The 10,670-nt window shown below is 35.5% G+C and overlaps 1 pseudogene across 1 annotated transcript; it reads left to right on the forward strand.

Annotated features, from left to right (window-relative positions):
- Positions 1–327: 327 nt before the first annotated feature.
- LOC114301742 (wall-associated receptor kinase 2 pseudogene) lies at positions 328–8,187 on the forward strand (annotated as a pseudogene). The gene is made up of 3 exons (XR_014341505.1): positions 328–1,135; positions 5,290–5,439; positions 6,970–8,187. The product of XR_014341505.1 is annotated as a wall-associated receptor kinase 2 pseudogene (transcript).
- The last annotated feature ends 2,483 nt before the right edge of the window (positions 8,188–10,670 follow it).

Consider the following 10,670-nt stretch of genomic DNA (forward strand, 5'->3'; position numbering starts at 1 on the left):
TACCAACAAAACATACAACCTAGGATAATTCATCACCTTAACACCAACACATTAAGCTCTCCAACAACCAACAGCTCCCGTCCAAAAACATAAAAGGGTACTTTTTCGCCGCAGCCGGCTTTTCCAACCTCTTCTCTGATCTCTTCTGGACCATAGGATTAACTCATTTCAGTATATATAACTCATTTCCTCCACACGTATTGATGTAAAAGAGAAAGCAACGTTTAATCAGGAAGAAAGATGAGACCCATCTTCGAGTTTTGGATCTTGTTCACCATACTAGTATTAATATTATTACCACTATCTAAAGAGATAGAATCACCATCAATGGCAAAACCAGGCTGCCTCGAAAAATGGGGCAATATAAGTGTTCCTTACCCTTTCGGCATAGAAGACCCCGAATGTTCCATGAACGAAAGCTTCTTGCTAAAATACATCCATTACGACACTTCTGGTTTGGGTTCTCATTCCAAACTAATGCTCGGTGACTTACAGATACTGAATATATCGGTGGAGGAAGGCACGGTTATGGTCAACGTATCGATGGCGTATTATTGCTACAACAAATCATCAGATGGATTCAACTTTTATAGTAACCAAATCGACTTGAATGGAAGTCCATTCACATTCTCAGACACTCAAAACAAGCTCACTGCAGTTGGTTGCGACACTGTGGCATTCATGGAGGACTCCACGGGCATGCACTTTGAGAGTGGGTGCATCTCCTTGTGTTACCAGCCGGTGAACCTGATGGGAGAGGATTCTTGTTCAGGGCTCGGGTGCTGTCAAACCCAAATCCCGAGCGGTGTCAAGGGCATGAACATGAGTATTCGATCACTGGATAACTATAGCTATGTGAGGAATTTTAGTCCATGTAGCTATGCTTTCTTGGCGAGTGAAGACTGGTTCGGGTTTTCGAGCATAGATCTCAGGGATATCAATAATGTGAATAGAGAGTCGCCGGCTGTACTCGACTGGGGTGTAGGAGAGGGGAGATGTGAATCAATTGATACATCATATGCATGTGGACTTAACACTATGTGTATCAACTCTAACAATGGCCCTGGATATCGTTGTGTCTGCAAGCCTGGATACCAAGGCAACCCCTACCTTTCCCAACCCCAAGGATGCCAAGGTTAGTTTTTTGTTCAATAATGCTACAAACTTAGAAAATTTATTGAGCAAAGTGAATCAATGGATTATGTTCATTGTGGACCGTATCTCACTAATTTTAAATCTATAATGTTAATGTACACTAAACCTAACCCACTTACCATCTCCACTACCACCCACCACCTCCACTACCATCCACTACAACCACTCACTAACCCAAACCCTCTCCTATATAATGCCACTCTGATTTGTAATACAATACATCAACACAACAATCTTGTAATCAATACAAATTAATCAATAATACATAAATTCTTACATGGTATCAGAGCGAGGTTGAGAAGCTAGTAATTCTGCTTCACCGGCGGGCGGCAGCCTCGCCTTGGCCGCCCGCCGGACCTCTACCCATACCTTCACTCCGCTGCTCTCTCTCAACATTTTCTCTCTCTCTCCATGGCGGATGTTCATCATGGAGGAGCACAAGGCATCAAGCCTTTTGGCCCAACAATCGCAGTACAAATCAAACAACACAAAATGATCATCCAAACAAAGCTGATGATCATCATCATCCTGATCAAACAATAACAGACAAGAGACCATACAAGATCATACCATGTCCTAGGTGCAAATCCACATCACTCCACGGAGGACCACCACCACCGCCTCTGCGCCATCATCGGCGCCATGTCTCAAGAGCTCAAAGACCAACCGCTCCCTCTCACTCCCGTCGCTTACCTCGACCGCCTCTCTGCCGAGGCTGAGCCGCCCAGTCACGTCGTCACAGGACCCTCTGAAGCCCTCGTCTTCGAAGCTCACTTCCACCACCATCTCCTCCGCCTCCGGCGGCCGCTGGAGCCCTGCCAGATTCGCTGGAGCCCTCCTCTTCGGGGTCAATTCCGCCCTCGGATACCTCCTTATGCTCGCTGTTATGTCTTTCAACGCCGGCGTCTTCCTCGCCATCGTCGTCGGCTTCTTGTTCTTCAGAGTTCTCAGCAACCGAACCTCCGAGTATAGCCGATCGATTGTTGCTTGATCATCCCAGAAATTTCGCAAATTTGACCTGGTTCCAAGCCACCTCTATACCTTCCTCTTGATCAAACGCTGGATCGGAGTTCATGCTCGGCATCAGAAAATCGGAAGCTTTGGAGCGAAGCTTTCACAGCAGCACTGCTTCGAACGCAAGCCACAGAGACATATCTCTCTCTCTCTAGTTACTTTTCTTCTTTTCAAGACACCCACCAGCGCATGCTTTCCCATTAATGTTTTTTTCTTATTATTTTTTTTTTATTATTTTTAAACTTTAAATCCTCTCTTTCCAAAACAAAAGCACACCCACTCTTCTTTTTTTATTTAATCACCAGCACACCCATTCTTCTTTTTTATTTTTTTTATTTAATCACACCCGTATCATGTTGTTGATCACTCATTCTCTCTCTATAATAATCAACCCACATGTTTCCCATTTCTTTTCTTTTCTTTTTTTTTTTATTTAATCAATCCCACCCCACTTTCTCTTATTTTAATCTATCTCTATATCTATATATCTATGTTTCTTTTCATTCTTATTAGTATTATTATTATTATTATTATTATTTTTATTTTTATTTTTATTTTTATTTCTTTTTTAATTTTTGCACCACCATAACAAAAAAAAAAAAAAAAAAACAAAAAAAAAAAAAAAAAACAACAACGCAGACGACGAACTGCACTCTAAACTCATTTTATTCATGTCGGGGCTCCCCCCGATCACCATTTTACACCAAAAAAAAAAAAAAAAAAAAAAAAAAAAAAAAAAAAACAACAACAACAACAACAACAACAAAACCACCACATATCGGCACAGTGAGATTTTTCTACTCTACTCTGCCGCCGGTCTCTTCTTCTTGCCTCCGTCTTGGACGGCCCTTCCCGGTGTTGCCTCCGTGTTTCCCACTCCACTGGGCATGATCAGTACTCCCTGCTCCTCCACTGCAGCATATGGCGGCCCTCCAAATCGGAACATCACGGTGGCCTTCCGCTTCAGCTCCTTGTTTTCTGCCCTTAGCACGCTTATCTCTGCTCGCGCATCCTTATACATGCGTTGGAGCAGAGCCAGCTGGGAGTTTAAATGCTGCACCTCATTTGTCCTACTCTGCAGCCGGTTCGACAAGTTTGTGACCGCCGTCATGCTTTCCACACATGCCTTCAACGTATACTGATTGGCCTCCACATCCGACTGCACCGCCATTTTTTGCTCCACAGACCGCATCGGAAAGTTCAGCGGAGCAAACCCAGCAGTGTTTGGTTGAGGTTCACTGGCCACCGCACCAGTTCTCTCTCCTGTTGACTCGTTGAGGTCGGGAAAGAGGGTGAGCAGTCCACGGGAAGACGAGGACGAGGCCATTTTTCTGGGCAACAGAGTGTTACAGCGTATTACAGAGTTTCTCTCTCAGCACAACAGTGTTACAGCCTCTCTCTCTCAGCACAACGCAGAATTCTTCAGAGGTTTCTCTCAGTTTCTTGTCTCAGCCTCTGCCTCGGCCTCAGCTCCGTCTTGGTTAAATAGCCGAGGCAGCCACGCGCATCGCGCGCCTTTTGACACCGACAACTTGGCACGCCTTTTCATGGCACACCTTTTCATGACTCGGGCACGTCTTTTGATGACACACCTTTTGAGGGCACGACTTTTGAGGGCTCGATATCTACATCCATGTATATCTTTTGGGCAGCCTATCTATACACACTCATACAGTGTCTTCTACACCGGTCAGCTTTATCAATCCCTTTGTTTCAACCTCAAATAGGTTTCTATCTTCACACCTATTTGAGTTTGAGGGGGGGTTATACCAGTATCATGTATAAGTCGCTCATGGCGCACTCCCTAAGTCGCCTCCTCGGTGCACCACCACAGCTTCTACAACGGTCCGACATGACCCCATAAACTGTCTTCTACATCGGTCTGACACGACCACACAGTGTCTGCTCCAACGGTCCGACATGACCCCATAAACTGTCTTCTACATCGGTCTGACACGACCACACAGTGTCTTCTACAACGGTCCGACATGACCCCGTAAACTGTCTGCTACAACGGTCCGACATGACCCCGTAAACTGTCTGCTACAACGGTCCGACACGACCATACCGTGTCTCCTATCCTGTTTTGTTTTTTTTTTATTTATCAGTTTACTTTTCTGTTTTGTTACTCTCTTCAAACTCAAGTTGGTTAGTTCCTATCCTCCTTGAGTTTGAGGGGGGCTGTTAATGTACACTAAACCTAACCCACTTACCATCTCCACTACCACCCACCACCTCCACTACCATCCACTACAACCACTCACTAACCCAAACCCTCTCCTATATAATGCCACTCTGATTTGTAATACAATACATCAACACAACAATCTTGTAATCAATACAAATTAATCAATAATACATAAATTCTTACATATAATATACACTCACTTTTCAAAATAAAATTCACAATACAATTTGATGGTCCATAACATTTTATTTTTTGTATTAAGTTTTCAATAAGGTTTAGCTATATGGATGGTGTAGTTTGCAATCCTGATCAAAAAGCGCATAGCCCATGGATCCGCATGAGCCCGACCCTAAAATATATGGGCTACATATAGGGCGAGTAGTAGAGCCGATGGCCCAACCCCAAAACCCAGCCCATAAGCCATGCTAGAGCCCATATTAAGAGCTTATATATATATATATATATGTATATATATATTTACGCGCACATATGTATTTTTATTAAAACAGTAAGATTAAAATTGAAATCTTAAATTAGTAGTATCGCAATTATGAAATTAGTAACTATATCTTCACAAGATTAAAGATGCATACAATATAGTAATATAATTATAATGAATGTAATTATGTATTTTAAAAAACAAAGTTAAGTTTTTTTTTTTTCAATATTCAATATTCAATTTTAATTATTATAACACACCTTAAAATTTTTTATTTTAATTTTTAAAATTTTTTTAATTTAATTAAAAAACACTAAAATTAGACCCATCTGAGCCAAACTCGGTTTAAAACTCATAAGCTCATCTTTTAAAATTCTGAGAGAAGTCATTCACTTTTTAAATAAAGAAAAATGTTTTGGCAAGCATTAATTCAATTAATCGTTAAAATAGATGTTTTTAATATAATATTTTGAGTATTTTAATGTTGTTGCAGACATAAATGAATGCATGGATCTGAAAACGTATCCATGCAAGTGGAAGTGTAAGAATACACCAGGGAATTACACGTGTCACTGCCCACTTGGCATGTTCGGCGATGGCAAAGTGGACTGTGTCGGATTTCGTCTTACGCCTGTCTTCTCAAGTAATTCGGAATCTTTTTGCATTAGTTTCAATTGTATCAATTATGTTTTTTAATTGTTTTTATTATATCAATTTTATTTTTATTGATAAAAATCAAAAATCAAAAAATTATTTAAAAGAGAATATATAATTTTAAATGGACGTCAACCCTTCGATCACTTTAATGTGAGCGATTGATTATTTTGTTTCTTATTCCATTTTAATTTTTAAAGGTTAATTGGATTAAATTGACAAAACATAAAAATTTCAAAAATCTAATTGATTGAATATTTTTATTTTATTTTAAAAATGCTCCAATTGAGATAAGAGATCAATTACAAGGAATAGGTGTAATTTGTCCTTAATTTTTTTCTTAGCATGCTATTTGATAAAGAATTAGAAAAATGTTATTTATCACATGATATATTTTATTTTATTTTATTTTATATTTTATATATATTATGCAATAAAAATCATAAATATATGTAGGACAAAAAATTATTAGGAAGTTTAGGAATATCGTGTGGAATTTCGTACATGGAGGTGCTCTACACCAAAGAAGAGCCGCTAAATACACTAGGTATTGGTTGAGAATCCTATGTGAACAACGCATATATATATATAGTGTTTCATAACTGTTGAATAATTACTCAGTTAGGACTCATCATATTTAAAAAAAAAATAATTGGTGATTTATCATGCCACAAAAAATATCGTATAAGTGTAGTGTTTTGATCAAATTTTCAGATAATATTTGACAATTTTTTGTTTGGAAACTTGAAATTGAAAAGAATAATTTTGAAGATTTATACAGTTTAAAGAAAAAAAGAAATAATATCATTTCAATGTAAAAACGAAAAATATATTAATAAAAAAATTTACAACATTAGAATATAATTTTATAAAATGTATTATTTTGATAACTTATCATCGAATATTATTTTTCCTAAAAAGTATAACATTTTCTGAGGCATCTTAAATGTCCTTTATACAAAGGGTCGACGTAGAGGTGGAGCCCAAGCCTGCTCGTGGGCTAAGCCCATTGGGATTTTTTAAATGGGCTTGGTCCAGGTTAAGCTGCAGGCTAAAAGCTTAGGTCTAAACTCTACTCAATAGGCTTGGCCCAGATGAGTTCATGGGTCGGGCCAACGGGGCAGGTCAATGGACCAAGATTTTAGGCTTTTTTTCTGATAATTTTTTATGGGCTCATGCGTCGGGCTAACGAGTGGCCCAAACGGCCACCTCTCACGGGTCACTGGACTGGGACAAGTTTCAAACCCAAGGCTTCGGACTAGGTCTATTCTCATCTAGGCCAAGCCAAGGTAGGGTGCAAGTTGTAGGCCGAACGAAGAGGGCTACTTAATATTATCTATTCACACAAGTGAACCCTAAATACCTTAATTCCATCACTATGGCACTTAATATTATAACAGTAATGCTACGGACCTAGACATAAAAATTTAGAAATTATCCAAAATTTCACATCAACGACACAGATTCATTTCATTAATTTTATATATTTAATAATCAAGAAACTCAACTTGTTATGCAGTTTGTGGGGTGGCCATAATTGTTGTGATTATTATCCTTGTATTTTGGATAAGGTACAAGAGAAGAAACAAACTCAGAAATTTTCTGAAAAATGGGGGGTCATTGTTGAAGAATCAAAAAATCAAGATCTTCAGTGCAGATGAGCTTGAGAAGGCAACCAATATGTATGATGAGAATCAACGTCTTGGCCAAGGAGGCTTTGGTTCAGTATACAAAGGAACTTTACCAGACAAGTCATTGGTGGCTGTGAAAAAGGCCAATAAGGTAGACAAGACACAAATCAAAAACTTCCAAAAAGAAGCGATAAACGAGCAAGTTCTACATGAAATTAACATGATTTCACAGGTCAACCATAAGCATTTGGTGAAGCTTTTAGGTTTGTGTTTGGAGACAAAAGTCCCATTGCTCGTTTACGAATTCGTCTCTAATGGAACACTATTCAAGCATCTCCATATCGTGCACTCGGAATTTTTAAAATTATGGTCAAACCGATTAAGGATTGCTGCAGAAACTGCCATGGCCTTGGACTATCTACACTCGCTTGCTGTCCCACCAATCATTCACAGAGATGTCAAGTCCACCAACATACTATTGGATGAAAACCACACTGTCAAAGTTTCTGATTTTGGGTCTTCTGTATTGATTCCGCCTGGTCAAAGTTTTGTTGCGACAAAAGTACAAGGAACTCTTGGCTACTTAGATCCGGAGTACCTAATTACTAGTGTTCTTACTGTAAAGAGCGATGTTTATAGTTTCGGGGTTGTACTTATGGAACTCTTAACCGGATGGTTTCCAAAGCCAAACCCAAATTCTGATGAAAATAGGAACACTAACATCATTCAATATTTCATTACCTCGGTGGAACAGAAAAAATTCTCACAGGTTTTGAATAACTATGAGGTTAGTGACGTACGGGAAAGTGAGCAAATTGAAGCGGTGGCTGAGCTTGCTGTGAGATGTCTGAATAGGAGTGGCATTGAACGACCTACAATGAAGGAGGTTGCTGAACAACTGCTTGGTCATATGAGATTGCAAGAGACCTTCCACACTCAAGAACAGCCTGAAGAGACTGAGAGCTTGTTAGGCCACATGACCAACATAAATGATGACATGTTTGACTCAGACTTGGAAAACAATTACAAGACATGTTATGATATTGAACTACAAGACATGTTTTGATATTGAACTCCCATAACCAAGTAACTCTACTGTCCCAGAAAAAGAGATAGAAAAGTTAATTGTTATATTGTGAGGTTTATATATAAAATAAATTTTGACCTTACATTGATAATTTTGGAAATTTTTTTTCTGAGTTGGTAGTCTTACTGTTTTCGTAAGCATATGCTTGAAAGCGAGGTTGCTTGGTAGCTAGGAGATTGGTATATCCATATTCTACTTTTGTTGTTGCATATTTATCTTTAAGTAGCTAATCATTTTTTAAACATACAAATTATAAAAATATGACATCATTTTTTACGGTGAGTTGGCAGATCAATTTGGGTTAGGTGACCTTTCATTCGTCTTCCGTCTGAACATAGGCGGATTTGAAAAATCTCCTTCCATATCTATCCACTCATACTATTAAAACCGCTTAAAAACGAATAGATTGAGTTGGGTCGGTTGGTTTTGAGGAATTAATTAGGTCATGAACACCCCTAATTAAAATTGCTTATTTTTTAATATATATATATATATATATATATATATATTTAATTAAACTTACAACATGTGTGCCTTCCTTTACTAGGGATGTAGCCGGTTCAGTATGGTCGGTATTTAGGTAAAATTTTCCATTGAACTAATAATATCGGTTTTATTATTTTGAGTACCGATACAGACCGCTTCACCCATGAAACCGCACTAAACTACATCAATTGAAATGGTTCGGTTTGGTACGATTTAATCAGTTTAGTATCTTTCAAATTTAAACCATTTTTATATATAATAAGAGTATACTAACTTAGGTTATAGCAATAATATGGTTAATTAATTGAGATTAATAATTTATTATACTTATTAAAATAATTTACATTTACCTCCTCTGAGATTTCTGACAATTACAAGGACCTCTCCTGTAATTTTAATAATTACACTAATCTCTCTTACTTTTGAAACTATTATCAAAAGTACTCCACTGTTACCCTCCGTCAGGTTATTTAACATAATTTGCTGACATCACGCTGATGTCATATCACTAATGACATAATCTCTCTATTCAAATGAGTAATTTCACTTACCCCCTAAGGTTTACATATATATTATCAAAGACCCATTTATATTTTAACTTTGTTTAATAAAATTCTTAAAATTCATGCAATACTAAATAAAACTCTTAAATTGTTAAATATTATCAAATCATTTCATAAAAAAAAAAATAGTTTTTATTGATAAAATATTTAAAAATAAATAATCTCTCTAAAATTAATATTAGATAACATAATAATAATAATTTAATATAAGACTTATTCCACACTACATAAACAACGTAAAATTTATCATTTCAAGTGATACATTTATTATTTGAATTTTTTTAAAAAAGTTGAAATAAATGGATTTATTTTTTTCGGACAATTTGCATTACTTATTTATTCATATGTTATCTTTTCTCAATCATATATTATTCTCAAATTTTAATTGTTATCTTTGGATAATTAAACTTCTAGTCGATGCATATTTAAAAAAACGTAGGCTAATATTTTTACATGATCAAAAAAATTAAAATATAAATATAGAAGTAAAAAAATATAATCACCTCACAATAAATTAAAATTAGTTAATAAAGGACCACGAAATCTTAGAATTAATTTCTTACCTTCATTAATGGTTAAATTTTATTTTATTTTTTCTATAAAAGTTCAAAAACTTGTGGAAAAAAATAGAGTCAAGAAATTACATCTATCTTTTAAAAAAACTTATGAAAAATAAATAATAATTTCATATATATTTAATAGTGTAAATTAAATTAGTGCATTTAAGGTTAAGAATAGTGTTGTGTTGATATTCTTAGAGGAGGTAAGAATTTTTTTTTTTTACTTCTATATATATATATTTTTAATTTTTTTAATCAAGTAAGAAATATTAATTTATGTTTTTATGTTTTTATTTATTATTTATTATTTATTTTTAAATATGCATCCATTAGAAGTTTAGTGGAGCGAAGATAAAATTTAAAATTTGAGAATAACATCGAGAAAAGATAAAATAATAATTTTTTTTACATATAATGCAAATTGTTGAGAAAAAAATAAATGCATTTATTTCAAATTTAAGAAAAATTAAATAATAAATGCATTACTTAAAATAATAAAGTTTACGTTATTTATGTAGTGTGAAATAAGTCTTATAATAAATTATTAGAATGTTATCTAACATTAATTTTAGAGAAAAAAATTGGAATTGATCAGTTTTAAAACTTTTCTCCCAGATGCCTCTGTTAATACACTGCCATTTTGGTGTAAACAAGAAATAAATTACCCTGCAAAAATAGTGAAAATTTGGATAGAAATAGTAATATGGTATTTAATGTAAAGGTGCAACAATATATCCCATAAACAACTATTAAGGGAAAATAAAATTTAGTGTGAATTTAAAAAAATAAATAAAATGAATCAGTGCTAAAATTTATTTTAAAATATTTTATCAATAAAAATTAATTAATTTTTATTAAATTTTTTAATAGTGTCTTAGCAATTTGGAAATAAA

This window comes from Camellia sinensis, chromosome 10 (assembly GCF_055761805.1).
Source record: "Camellia sinensis isolate YWXY chromosome 10, ASM5576180v1, whole genome shotgun sequence".
Lineage (NCBI taxonomy): Eukaryota > Viridiplantae > Streptophyta > Magnoliopsida > Ericales > Theaceae > Camellia > Camellia sinensis.